Source organism: Bidens hawaiensis, unplaced genomic scaffold (assembly GCF_021521415.1).
Source record: "Bidens hawaiensis isolate Kalapana, Puna unplaced genomic scaffold, B.hawaiensis_p1.1 tig00010570_1, whole genome shotgun sequence".
Classification (NCBI taxonomy): Eukaryota; Viridiplantae; Streptophyta; class Magnoliopsida; order Asterales; family Asteraceae; genus Bidens; species Bidens hawaiensis.
In genome coordinates, this window is record NW_027491808.1 from 370146 (window position 1) to 385266 (window position 15121).

General features: G+C 36.1%; 2 pseudogenes across 1 annotated transcript; one reads left to right on the plus strand and one right to left on the minus strand.

Annotated features, from left to right (window-relative positions):
- Positions 1-383: 383 nt before the first annotated feature.
- Positions 384-2341, plus strand: LOC143535694 (pentatricopeptide repeat-containing protein CRR2, chloroplastic-like; annotated as a pseudogene).
- A 112-nt stretch (positions 2342-2453) lies between these two features.
- Positions 2454-9491, minus strand: LOC143535644 (uncharacterized; annotated as a pseudogene). Its single transcript, XR_013135743.1, has 16 exons — positions 9466-9491; positions 9336-9388; positions 8468-8580; positions 6633-6722; positions 6093-6180; positions 5943-5996; positions 5559-5636; positions 5406-5474; positions 5174-5329; positions 4930-5077; positions 3857-3888; positions 3644-3733; positions 3463-3567; positions 3212-3388; positions 2990-3099; positions 2454-2642 (listed from the first exon to the last, which is right to left on the minus strand). The product of XR_013135743.1 is annotated as an uncharacterized LOC143535644 (transcript).
- Between the last annotated feature and the right edge of the window lie 5630 nt (positions 9492-15121).

The following is a 15121-nucleotide window of genomic DNA, read 5'->3' on the forward strand; positions in this document are numbered from 1 at the left end:
AATGTTAAGGAAAAAAGACACAATCAATGACGAAAATAAACACAAAACACAATGATAAACAAAAAGACACAATGGTCTTTTTCACATTATGTCTTTTCTGAGTTTTTTTTTAAGAACGAGTAAGACGATGGAAACATTTTTTTGTTTTTACTTTTTTTGTCTTTTTATTAAATTTTGAGTTTATGATTTTTTATTTATTTATTTTTAATTTTTGTTTATAATCATAAATCCTTCTCATTTTGACTTGGACCCAATTTAAACATACCATCTACATATAGTCGAGCGACACGGCTGTTCCTTCATCTATCTTCTCATTTGTCTGCTTATAACTCCGAATTCACCGGAGCTCCGGCCACCCATCACCGGATAATTAACTCTCTCTCATGTGGTTATTTAACCTTAACCATTCACCTCAAACCATCCAACAATCACACTTCCACCACCACCACCACCCACCTCACTCCCACACGCGCCACCACACCTCCGTCACGCTCCACCCCACCACCACCACCAACAACCACTTAATCCAATCTCTGTGTGCCAAAGGCCACCTCAAACAAGCCATCCAAATCCTCACCCAATAACCCAACCCAACTCAACGCACTTATGAGCTCTTAATATTATCATGCGCCGTTAAAAACTCACTCTCCGACGCCGTCACCGTCAACCGCCACCTCATCGATGACGGGTTTGACCAAGACCCATTTCTCGCAACTAAACTTATTAACTTGTATTCGAATTTGGGTAAAATTGAATATGCACGCAAGGTGTTCGATGAAATGCCTCACAGAACTGTTTATGTGTATAATGCGTTTTTTCAAGCTTTGATAGGTTCTGATGACGGGTTAGATGTGTTTAGGGTTTTAGAATGTATGAACGAGTCCGGGATTAAGCCGGATCGGTTTACGTATACTTATATTCTGAAGGCGTGTGTTGCGTCGGATGCTTCGGTTTCGTTGTTACCTAAGGGAAAAGAGGTTCATGCGCATGTTTGCGACATGGGTTTGATGAGAATGTGCGTATTATGACTACTTTGGTTGACATGTATGCTAGATTCGGGTGTGTGTTGGAAGCAGGTCGTGTTTTTGATGGAATCGGTGTGAAGAATGTGGTTTCATGGAGTGCTATGATTGCGTGTTATGCTAAGAATGGGAGACCGTTTGATGCGCTTCGAGTGTTTGGGGAAATGATGGTTGAGGTTCGTGATTTGGAACCGAATGCGGTGACGATGGTTAGTGTTCTTCAAGCGTGTGGTGTGCTTGCAGCTTTGGAACAAGGGAGGTTATTGCATGGTTACATCTTACGAAGAGGTCTTGATTCGGTTTTGCCGGTTCTTGCGTCTTTGATTACTATGTATGCGAGATGTGGTGAACTTGAAGTTGGGAAACGGGTTTTTGACCAAATGGTTAGACGCGATGTTGTTTCATGGAACGCGATGATTTCAAGCTATGGAATGCATGGGTTTGGTGAAAAGGCGATTGAAGTTTACAATGAAATGATATCAAACAAGGGTGACCCGAGTCCTATAACGTTTGTGAGCGTTCTTGGTGCTTGTAGCCACTCGGGGCTTGTGGAAGAAGGGAAAAACTTGTTTAAATCCATAACTCGAGATCATAACATGCGGTTAACTGTGGAGCATTACGCATGTATGGTGGATCTTTTGGGTCGGGCCAACAGGTTAAATGAGGCAGCCAAGATTATACAAGATATGAGAATGGAACCTGGGCCTAAAGTATGGGGTTCGCTTCTTGGATCGTGTAGGATTCACTGCGATGTTGAACTGGCCGAGAGGGCAAGCAAGCGGCTTTTTGAGCTTGAGCCCACAAACGCAGGGAATTATGTACTTTTAGCTGAGATATACGCAGAAGCCCGTTTGTGGGATGAAGTGTTAAAGGTGAAGAAGCTTTTACAATCCCGCGGGCTTCAAAAGAAGGCTGGATGTAGTTGGATTGAAGTGAAGAAGAAGATATACTCGTTTGAATCAGTTGATGAGTTCAATCCACACGTTGAACAACTTCACGCGTTTTTACTCAAATTATCGATGGAGATGAAGGAATACGGGTATCAACCCAAGACTAAAGTCGTGTTATATGACGTTGATGAGATGGAAAAAGAACGGATTTTATTAGGTCATAGTGAGAAACTGGCGGTTGCATTCGGGTTGATTAATAGCTCTAAAGGAGAAACAATTAGGATAACAAAAAATTTACGGTTATGTGAAGATTGTCATTCGGTTACAAAGTTTGTGTCTAAGTTTGCAGATAGAGAGATTTTGGTACGCGATGTGAACCGCATACATCGTTTTCAAGATGGGGTTTGCTCGTGTGGGGATTATTGGTAATGTTTGTAAGCATATTTAACTCCCAATCTCTATACATGTATGGTTTCTTCTTGATCAAGATTCAAGATAAATGATGAATGTTGGTCTTCCAAATGTCACAACTAAAGATGGCAAACTAGTAAATACTGTAAATTTGGTTTAACCAGTATAAATAAAACAATACAGATTATATTATCCTTTAAGTATGGTTTGCTAGCATGTGTTGAGCAAAAGCTTTCCTGGTTTTTACTGCACTGTCAAAGATCCGTCTTGCTTCATTTTGAGTAAATTGTTCTCAATGTTCCTTAACACGGGTTTGTAGCTGCAATTAATGAACTACAGTTAGAAACGATTGTAATGGTAAAGGAAATAACATAAACGACAAATGGGTGGTTGGTGTAACGGGTGACTTTTAGTATGGTTTGGATAAGACCGACCAACAAGCCCGTTTGGTATTCTCCTCTTGGATTTAGAATAATTTATTTTTTAAACAAATATTGTCACAGTGATGATCAAAATTTTAAAATTAAATGTTCTAGATAGCTTAATGAATATGGGGTCATGGGTGACCCGTTAAGAGGCAAAGCATAACCTAGGTTGACCCGTTTATCCAGAACGGGTCAGAATCACCACCTCAGCGAAATAACAAGCACAAAGAGATAACCGTACAGGCGAGCAAGACCGTTGTAGGCTTGAACCGACTGTTGGAGCTGAACCGTGAGCTGCAAAACCTCTGCAGACAGTGTCTCAGCCTTGCTTTGTTCTTTAGCTAGTTGACCCTGCATCCATGACCATATTATTTCAATCATTTAGAGGTTTTATGCAAAATATAGACATATGCGCATAAAAAGAGAAATATCAGATAAGTTTTGAGAAGACTATATGCCTAACCTTTAGTGATATAACTTCGGCGGTGTAAGCCTGAGAAATCTCACTCGCTCCGTTATTTAATTCCAAATTACGTTTTTGACGCTCATGATCATTGATGGTGGATATACTAGCTTGTTCTGTTCTTAATTTATCTAACATGATACGAAGCTCCTCATTTTGCTTCAGACAATTTTTTACCTGAATAGATCCATAAGGCATGTTAAGTGATGTGGTTTATGTTTGGTTTAGAACATTAAACTTAAGCATTTTACCTGATTTTCCCAGAGTGTGACCATGCCAGTTGCCTCTTGATAAGCTGTTGATAGGCTAGAATTCTCTTCAAAGAGTCTTTCTATTTCAGAAGATTGGGAATCAATCTGCACACCAAAAAAATAGAAATTATGTTTCAAGCAATGATGTTGATAGTTTTACATAATAAATTAAAATGTGAACCTCCGACAGTAGCTTTTGTCTGCTGCTCTCTAATCTCTCAACAGCTACTGCCATATCATGCAACTGCTTCTCAAGTCTCTCCTTGTCTTCCTAAGATCATCAGTTTACAGTTCATAACAGTTATAAAACTTATAATACAGTCCGACTGGTAATGAAAACTATAACCCTTGGTTTTAAAACTACTAGGAGATATATATATTTTTTTCTGCTTACCACTGTGAACTGGGCGCCTCTTTCAGAACTTCCTGCAGTGAATAGGAAATATTCAGAAGTAGAAAAAGTTAACAGTAAACTGGAATACTATTACAATATGGGTTTCCAGACAGATAAAACTAGTGCTGCAAAAAAAAAACGTATTGAAGATGTGAAATTATTCTAAAGCTATAAAAAGTAAATAAAAATATAACAGTGATAAAATTAGTGAGGTTACTTTATAAGGATTTTGTTATTGCTTTTTTTTTTTTGATAAATGGATTTAGACACAGTGACATATGAGACTTCTATTCCTGCCTAATGTCTTCTCAAATTGTCTATAAATTCATGAGATTATAATCTCATAATACAGAGGTTCCTGAGGCAAATGAGGAAACCTAAGTACCTAACAAGGTAAGCTATTATCTTCATTGTTTTGCTTCTAGTGATTCTATTTTAATATAGGGTTCTCTATAAGTTGCTTGATCAATGAAACCAGTTTCTATAGCTCTCTAAGTTCTTGGGGTGTCTTGTATACTTTCCCATGAGATAACTGTAAGCAAAATCAAGCTCTTCTAGGTAAAAATAACGTCTTCTTCAACTGGTTTATTTTTACTCAAAAGACCAAACCTGACTTCCAAAATATTATATTAAAAATTTGTAAAATCGATTAAGTTGATTTTGAACTCAATACCACTTTGTCAACTTTTCTGTAAGATGCCTTTTAATAAGACGTTCTGAAATATTCCTCAAAAGTAACTTAAAGCTGACATTTCTAAAAGCATTCACTGCCTTGGTAAAACACAACCACTGTTTTCTTTGGCTAAGGATAATGATTCAAATGTCTTTTATGTTCTCCTATCATAGTTCTAGGTTATTCTAATTTAAATTTTGGATGGACTAAGCAATCAAACCATTTTATAGGATTAACTTGATATTTTTATAAAAATGTTTTACAGTCGAGTTTTATTTGGTTTAACTTGTGCATTTTAATACTTACACTTCCATATGTGAACTTTGTGTATTGACAATTTTGGATCTTTCTGATATGATATTATAAAACTATAATTCATATACAAGATTTTATAGGTTACCTGAGGCCTCTCTGGACATGACTGCTTGCTTTTCTTCTAGTTCTTTTTTCTCAGAAATGATGGCAGATATCCTCATTTGCTCCTCGGCTAACTGTTGTTGTTCTTGCCGCCTCAACATTCCCTCTTGCCGCCTCAGCATCGACTCTTGCTATTTGATGATGAATAATATTTATCAGAAATATTTTCCTTTAATTCTTCTATTCACTTTTTACAGGGTATATATTAGTTAAAAACTCATCATTACCTCTAGTTGGGACTTCAAATCAGCAAGCTCCTTCTCAATAGCTTGCATGTGATCTGGCGGGCCTCCCCTTGAAGCAATGGCACCAAGATCACCACTAATTGCTTGTTGTTGTAGTGAATTTAATTCTGCTCTTAGTGCAGCTGCATCTTCTTCAGCCTATTTTAAGACAATATAGACAAAGTTACATATGGATTCGAATGTATATGATATGACACTATAGTTGATTAATTACTCGATATTGCTCTTCTTCTGCTTCCTTTAGACGCTATTTAAGTGCTCGAACCTGTGCTGAGAAATCCTCCTGAACAAAAAACATACTTATTAAGTTCAGTATGTAAAGTTGTAAACTTTACTGCAATTAACAGAATATCAAAAACCATTGTACCCTTGCAACAACTGCTGCATCTTTTTCCATAGCGACATCTTTAAGAGCTCTTCTTAATGAGGGTACAGTGTTTTGTTCCTGCAATTAACAACATGAAAATAGCAACATGCATGCAACTTTACTAAGATGTAGAATTCTTTATCCAAATTATTACAAAACATGAGGTGTGGATTAAAGATCACATATAGATGAAAAAGATCTTAATTTTAAATCAGCGGTTCCTTAAAATCAAGGTCTCCTTCGAAATATGTATTACAGCACTAGGGTTAGAAAACTCTATAGCATATGTTTCAAGATATCAGTGTGAAGTTTTGCCCTAATTTCTGGTGTACATGAACAAGATAACTAACTGCATGATTCAACAAGAGACCAGGTAATACATACCAGGTCATTCACGCGTTTCTGAAGCATGTCACTCTCCACTTTGGTAGAATGAAGCTGAATCACAAACAAGATCATAAGGTATGTTAGCATCATCAATCACAAAGTAAAGAGATGAATTAAACAACAACAATATAGCAAAAATTTATGAACCTCTGAGCTCAATTTTCTGTTCTCTTCATCGAGTTCTACATTCCTCTTCTGTAACTCCTGTAGCTGACACCAATCCACTAATATCACTCTGCAACAAATCAACCAAACAAGACATACACATCAAACTTTTTAAGCATCTGCAATTCTGCATCACCCTTGAATCAAATTCACGATGATAAAAACATAAATGAATCTAGAACAGTTTTGCCTATTGGCAGTCTAGGGATGCAAACAAGCCGAGCCGCTCGTGAGCTACTCGAGTCTCGAGCTCATATCAATAAAAAGCTCGAAACAACGAGCCTCAAATAAAGCTCGTTTAGTTATGAGCCCAAGCTCAGGCCTTGTGTATTTTTAAGGTTTACCTATTTGGACTTCTATCTGTACTAATTTTGCACCGCACAGCCAAGCTAGAGCCGGCCTTTGGCTCGTTTAAGGTACCGCATGAGCTCAAACCGAGCTTACGCTCATATAAGGTTTTTCTCGTATTATATAAAACTAATAAACAAACTGACCCCAAGCCTGAAAAAACAACTCACTAGCCGGATCGAGCTTTAGAGAAAATGTGAGATCAGGTCCAGACGAGGTTTTGCTTAATTTCTGAGCCGCTCGCTTTTGACGAATCTCTTCCAACTGCAAATTTACACGATTTAATTCATGTAATTAATAAAAGTGATTGGCAAAAGTTGTGTGAATACCGTTCGGCGACGTAGAGATTCGTGATGCGAGGCCATTGCAGAGGGAGGGAGGGAGGGAGGGAGAGTTGGTTGAAGGTTTTTCTGGTTGGCCGTCGACAGCTACGAAGGAGTAAAAAAAGAGGCTAGATGCAGTTTTTATGCATCAATATATAATCTTTTGTCTAGGAGAAAAAATAAAATCGTCTGGGTGGTGTAGTCGGTTATCACGCTAGTCTCACACACTAGAGGTCCCCGGGCTCAGACAATCTGTTTTTTCGTTTTTTATCTTCATATTTTCATTTATGCTTTACATGGCCACTTTACGCTTATGATCATTGTTTTACTTTTCCAATCTATACTACTAAATAAACTAGCAGAAGTGCCAACGCTTTGCTACGGGTTTACGAATATCATCCCCTCGTGTTCGTTAGTTAGAGTTGAAATTTAGTCGGGAGCTGAAATAAATGCTCAAATTAAAGTGAATGTGTGTTAATTGGTGAGTTGTTAGAGTTGAAACTAAATCAGGAGACAAAAGAAATACTCAAATTAAAGACATAAAGTTGTCGGTCAACAAATTGTAAAAAATGTAAAGTTGTGGGTAGGGGTTAGTTTGTTAAAGAACCGGGATTTTGAATAGTTAAGGTACCGGAACTTTGAATAGTCATATTATAGTCTGTATAGTTTAGGATTCAGAAAGTAAGACATTTGTATAACATTATCATAAAAACTAAGTTAAACTAAATTACGTATTTATTTATTTTTTTTAGTTAACGAACGTTGGTTCGTTACGGTACCGTCATTCGCTATAGTTTGTAATTTTTAAAATAATTTACCAACCCTATGATCAGCTAACCCACCCAACAAAAATGCTATTCACAACTAAACAGAATGGTTAGGATTTGAACCTTCATGCGCCCATACAGCACCCCAAGTATTATCTATTCCATCCATCAATGAGACACTGCAGTCTATGGATATTCAAAACCAGTAAAACAGATATCCGACCTTTTTTTCAAATTTACATTGCAAATGATAAAATATATCAATTAAAATAGGGGGATATATAAGTTTATATCACATGATACTTGCTTGTTTATCAAGCTTATCTACACATCAGACGATGATCTTGCTAGCTTTTGATATACTTTTTCATGCGCTAGGATCGACCATAAGGTATGAATTAAAATACATACACGGTTGAGAGGCCGAAAGTTATTTTTCGTAACAAATATTCATAACTCATAATGCAAAAATATCAACAATAATTAAACTATCATGAAGATGAAAATAACTCTTTTGGTGTTATAACCAAGATCATTATTGTCCATGATATGTGCTAGTGTTGTAATCAAGGATTTTTGATAGGCATGGTATGAGAGTGAATAGATAAACCAGTAATTTGCATTTGAAAGCTCATAAGATAATGTTTGTATTCATAATAAGCTTTGGATTGAGGAGACTAAGTGAACGAAATATAATACGTAAGAGTCAATAGATAAACCTCTATTTGCATTTAAATCATAACAACATTATATTGCAAATAAGGAGTGCAGCAATCCACATATAGTTATTAGTAATTAACATAGCAAGACAGGTAATTTATTAAATTATTTGTAATAACCTCAACAAACAATATTATTTTAAAACAAACAATACACATGACTTGTGTTTTAACTCTTCAAAAACTTGGGGGGACAATACTTTCCACGAAGACCATGCCTCTATGCCCGCGAAACAAACTGACTGGGTAGACGCATTCATGTTCAAGCTTCTTCGATCCCCATTCGATTCCTCTCCCTTGTTCTTCCATATACCTGAAACAAGAAATAAATACATGATGATTTAGCACATATATAGTTAAAACACTATGCCATCCTTATATATGTTTTTAAAAAACTTACTCTTGGTCCAATTTGTGGGTAGGTTTTCTGATAACACTTTGCAATTTAAGCACTTGTTACATACGAGCTAGCACATAAGAACCTTTCATTAGCTGACGGTGTCTCGGCACAAAAATATGGCCTCGACAAACATCCTCTATGTGAATGATCGGAAGCAAAGGCAAAAAGACCGCAAAAGCAAAACCAAAGCCAGGGGAAAAAACTTTATGGTCAAATATGTTCTAATCCTTCTAGATTAACACATATAAGTACATTAAAATGCACAGATATAAGTATTATTTTCCTTTTTCTTATCATTTCAACTTATGTGGGGATCTTTCTATGGCTTACATGGAAATTGTAAGAGGAATAAATAAATAAAAATGTGTAAGTGGAAAATCGGTATGTAAATAACCTGAATCATTTATCATAGACAGATGCGCTCCAGGAAAGCATAAAATCTCGGGCAGCTCACGGTAAGTCTGCAAGTGATCAAATCGTTCGTTAACTAATATTATATTAATCTGATTGTTCAATATCACATAATCATTTTCAAGATGCACATCCAAACACCATCTTATGATTCATTTTCAAAAATTATATTTCTTTGTCTTATGAAACTACACTTAAACCTAGGTAAGAAATACTAAGAATGTAAGATGACATATTCATAAGTTAATAAATCATACCTATGACTACCTCCAATGCAACCGGGGGTATGCCTATTTGGTCTTCAACAAGCCTATACACATCAACAAGCCACAAAATGCACACACGTAAGTTGAAGGCTATAAATCCAAGATAACGTGAAGTGGATACTTTAACCCAGTGCCAGGCCCGCCCATTTTCTCGCTCCTACATAAGCCATCATATTCTACATACCTCTTCAACATGAAGCTTAGACTCTTCTGTTAATGCAAGAAGAATACAACAGGATCATGGGCATCATCTTGTTTGCGCATGACCCACGGTACACTGGTTCCTAGACCCACCGCCGTTTGTGCATCCCATTTCGTATAAGCCTGAGCCGGTGCTCCGAGTTTATACTCCAATGGTCCATATTCATTTTCAATTTGTCACATTAACTTTATTATAAATACATAAATACTTACAATGCAATTACATCCAAACCTGATGTCCTAAATCGGTAAATTGTCTCATGCTTATGCTTTTTTATGTTAAAAAATTTCAGGTTTGTAAAAGTTTCGCAAACATGACTATAATGGCTGAATTCAAATCGAATTTCGAATTGTATCCAAATTCGAATCAAACTTTTTAATCTAATATGAGTTCGAAAATTTCAAAACTCGAAATTCGATTAGATTAATTCAAACATTCAAAATTCGATTCGTTGTAAAACCAAATAAGTCAGAAAAAAAATGAATTTGTACTTTGACTTTGATAAAACTTTTTCTCCAACAACCGTAAGGATATTCAATTCGAAGAATTTCAAATAATCTAGGAGCAACAGTGAAGAAACACTAAGTGACCCTGGGCAGATTACGGATAATCTGGGGGCTAAGTAATGTTTCCCACGAGGGTTAGGTCCGGCAAGGATGGATGTTCTTCAGATGACCTGCAAAACAGACACCGTGAGCTCGTCACTGAGAAGGGGGGGGGTTCCTCCTTGTGACCACCCTCCGGCGTGAGAATCAGACTAGATTGCTCTGAATATAAGTGTATATTGAGAGAAATAGCTAGTGAAGGTAAGATGATGATACCGTTCCAAGGTGTTGGAGTATTTATAGCCGAAGGTAGGTTTCCAAGCAGGTACAGCCAGCTGTATAATATTCCTTTTCTACCAACTGTGGGCTACGTACGTGCCATGCTGGTTGGTGGGTAGGCAGCGGCTGATAGTGACAAGGCCGGCTGTGTACTGTTCCTTTTCCGCCGGCTATGTACTATTCCGTTTCCGCCGGCTGTGTACTGTTCCTTTTCCACCAACTGCAGGCTATGTACGTGCCACGACAAGGGTTGGTGAGTAGGCAGCGGCTGATAGTGACATTTTGTACTAGAGCGTGCTCCTCCTTGTACTGTTGTCGATGAGCTGTCACCCTGTGATTGGTTCATGGGCTGCTCTGGTCAGATCTTGTCTATTTTGTCCATACCTTGGCAGGTATAGTACAAAAGACCTTCCAGAAGCGTACAGACTGTCTCATTTGGGCGGTAATATTCCCGCCTTGCTCATTCCTTCAGGTGACACTGAATTATTTAGTGCCTTGTCCGTGTAGCCTTGCTATGAGTGCGGGTAGCCTTCCCTGATGGCTTGTATCCGCAGCTGCGGGAACAGGCGGGGTACTTCACCATTGGGAGGCTTTTCCTGCGGGAACAGCTGGCGTACCGCGCGTAAGGTCTTCATCTCTGAGCATGGTGGGTCCTGCGGGACCAGTTGGTCCTTGCGCAGACGTCCCTCTTCAAGGTGAGTCTTGCGGGTCCAACTGGCCTCTGCTGGGACCTACCTCTTCAAACAGATAAAATTTTCTTGGTACAACTGTAAGCTGCTTTGCGTATATCCCAACTTGAATGGCACAGAAATGCAATAAGAAGCTGCAGTAAATATAAAATACATATATATATATATATGAGTATATAGCAGATGAAATAGATATATAGAAAAAACAAGGCATTGATAAATTATAGATGTTTCACAGTCCTCCAATTTAAAATAATAACAATAATAATAATAAAAATAAGTCATTGATAAATTATACATCAGGGTATCTTTGGCCATTAATGGAGATAGCTTTATGGTCATAAGAAACAGAAACAGAACCAGAACACAATAAAATCACCAACATTAAATAAAATCTATACATTTCCAAAAACCCTTATTTTTTTAACACAAAAGCTTCTGTTTTTAAGTTAAGCCCACTAAAATCTTTGGTCTTTCTTCTTTTTTAAAGATGAAGATGAAAGAAGTGGTTGTGAAAAAAAATGAACGGTCCTCGTAGCGGCTCTACTACCTGAAAAAAATGAATTGATGAAAAATGAACGTTCCTCGTAGCGGCTCTACTACCTGAAAAAAATGAATTGAAACCTTTCATCAAACACTTGGTGACTTGGTGTGCAACAATATTTTAACTACAAAACATTAAAATATTCTAAGTAAATTAAAATTATTCTAATGGAAAGTTTCATTAAACACTTGTCTAAAACAACCCTTTAAATCCAACCACTCAAACATTAAACTAATCCACAAAAACTATAACAGGCATTTTATCAAACACTTGGTGTGCACATGGGAAATGAAGTTTAAACTAACCAGAAATAGCTCATCTTAGACATGTGCAAGTATGAATAATATGAAACCTATGGAGAAACAGGTGTGTGGTATGAGTGTGAATTTATGTGTGAACCTAAAGTAAAAAAAGAAACAAGCATCTCGTCAAGGCCCATCATTTTTGCAATAACACTCATGTTCAAATTTGCGGGAAAAAAAAACATAAAAACAGAATATAATTAAGTGGCTCTAACCTTATTATATCCCTGGAATCAAATTATGCCATCAAAAAACAGTTAATGCTGTCATCTCCCCATCACATAATACAAGTAATCATAGGGGAGTGCATGAAACCGAAATTCTGATCCAAAACCAAGAAAACGTAACGGAAACAAATACCGAAGGTTTGGTTTTCTGTTTTTGTAAAAGTCGCAATTATGCTTCATACTAAAATATATAATATCAATACTTGAAACACGGAATTAATGCCTATATCTGAGTGATACTGTTGCAGGGGTTCTTTTAAATCAATTTAGGGCTTATGATCAAGGAATTGGATGATGTAGTCTTCAAAATTCTTGATTTGATTTATGTAGCAGGGTGTGTTAAATGTGTATAATGGAACAAATGAACAATTATAGCTTAGGGTCATTCATTAAAACTGATTTGAACTTGAAAGAAAGTGATGACATGCAAAGACAACTTGAATGACTACAGGAGTTTCTGAATATTAATTTGCTTTAAAATGATGATATGTTTTGTAAAGATTTGAGCAATAATGTCCCTGGAGGTTACATTCCAATATCTTTCCTTGATACCATCACAAATATTTAAGATTTTATAGTTCCGTTGTCTTGCAGATATTAACTATACTGGAAGCTTATTCGATACTTAATCATCTTTAACACCATTATCTGCCTTGTAAGTTTTGTCCATTATTTGTTTGCTTAGATTGTTTCCTAAGGGTACTAAACGGGCCGTCTTGTGGGTTGCTGCGTCAAACTCGAAGGAAAACTCGCATTAGATTCGTGTAGTAAATTTTTACCCCTACTATTTCAGCCAATTCACTTATTATCATGTTGATTGTGGTTTTATTTTAAAACTGGTCAAATAAAAAAGTTTGTTAAAAGGGTTAGATCAGTTTGCAGTTTGAAAGTCACCCAAGTTTTGTTTAAAGATTATGATTATTTTTCTTAATATATTATATATTTATTGCAATCCAAGTCTCTAAATGATAACAGTTATATGGTTTCATAATCTTAAATGAATCACATTTTTCTAATTTTTTTTAATTAATTGTTTTAATTTATAATTTGCGGGGATATATCCCATAACAGTTTTGAGTGGAGAATGACCTTCCTCAATCTTCAGTAGCGATTGATTCCTGTAACAGCTCAAGTACCTTGTGAGTAATCATCTTATCAACAATAATCATTCATGATTGTAGAGATTATTGACATTTAAATGCGTCAAATTAACTTTAGGTCAAACAAACAACTTTTTGCACGGGTCCGAACTGTTCTTTTTATTGTCAAGAACATTATAAATAATTTGTATGCCAAATATGTAGACAAGCATATTCTTTATTGTATAAGTCACCAAGTTATGACTAAAGAATGGTACATATGTAAATTTTAGTTTTGTTACATCTGGTTTGAAATGATTTTATTAGATCCTTAAATAATGAGTGTTTAATCTAAACATTGAATTCTGATACAACTTCATGTAATTAAATGTTGTCATATCAAACTGATTGGAAATTGGTTTTAGTCTTGATTAGTCATATCAAATCCTCATAAGTCGTGTTAAAACATTACACTCGTTGCCTTTATGCTCCAACTCTCTGAATGTTTATGGAACAAACAATATCCAACTAATAATTTTGAAATATGATACCATGAGAGACAAATAAGAGATTTTGCAATGGTGGGTTTGTATACCTGTCAAAGACTGGTCAAGTGTAATATGCTTGTTAACTTTAAATGTGAGACAGATAAGCATGTTACAGTAATTTAGGAATTTGTGTTCAGTGATTATATTATACATGCTATAAACTGATTAGGTTTAGATGGAGGAATAACCACAAGTATATTTGCAGACACGTGTGACACATCAACAACTATTTTCATATAATGAATTTTAGATTGTTGAATTGGTGATTCATGCATTTTGCATGAATATGATTTATTGTATGCAGACTATTTCATGATATTTCATGCTTGAGCTTCACATAAATTCAGATGCCTTTTAGAATTACAATTCCATATTCCCCATTCTACTAATCGTTGTATTTCCTTTTTGTTTTATCAGGGACTCAAAATTGCATACGTTCTTTTTTGTCTTGGTTAGTCTTAAGACATGTTGGATTGTTTTTGTTTTTTTTTCTTCTTGGCGGGGCAAAAGTACTAATATGAACACAAGTAAAGTTACAAATAAGATAAGGAATATTTAGATATTTGTATTTGTTTATAGATTTGTGAATTATAATTGTATTTAGTTTTGCCATTATGCAATGTAATGCTATTTTTATAAGGAAAATTGGATCTTAATAATCCAAACTCTTAACAGCTAGCCACTAATAATCCCAACTAACAATGTGACTACCGAGTATCGGTAGTCACATTTAACAGCTAGCCACTAATAATCCCAACTAACAATGTGACTACCGATACTCGGTAGTCACATTGTTAGTTGGGATTATTAGTGGCTAGCTGTTAAGAGTTTGCCCAACTAACAATGTGACTACCAATATTTGGTAGTCATATTGTTAGTTGGGATTATTAGTGGCTAGCTGTTAAGAGTTTGGATTATTAAGATTCACTTTTCCTTTTTATAAAGTTATTATTTATATAGTTTAAATGGTCCAACCCGTGTAGTACACGGGTAATTAACCTAGTTCGGTATTAAACTAACCCAAATAAGTAATTGGTTTTGGGCGGGCCAGAAAAGCTGGTTGGAAGAGGGTCGTTTGCTTAGAGGGGAGCTCGTAATGGATTGGAATAATTTATGTTCCTAAAAAGATATGGATACTTGGGTGGAGGGAAAAAAATTGTAAAGGATTCTATCCCCAGGTATCCCTAGCCAAACAGAATGTGGAATGTGATAGTTGACTTGATTCTTTGTCTGACTTATGGCGACATGGAGGAAATGGTAATGTCAGATTTTAAACTTACAGATAATTGGTTGGATCATACAAAAATTTAGTCGGAACACATTAGAGTTGCAAATGACTCCCAAATAGTGATGTCAGACTTT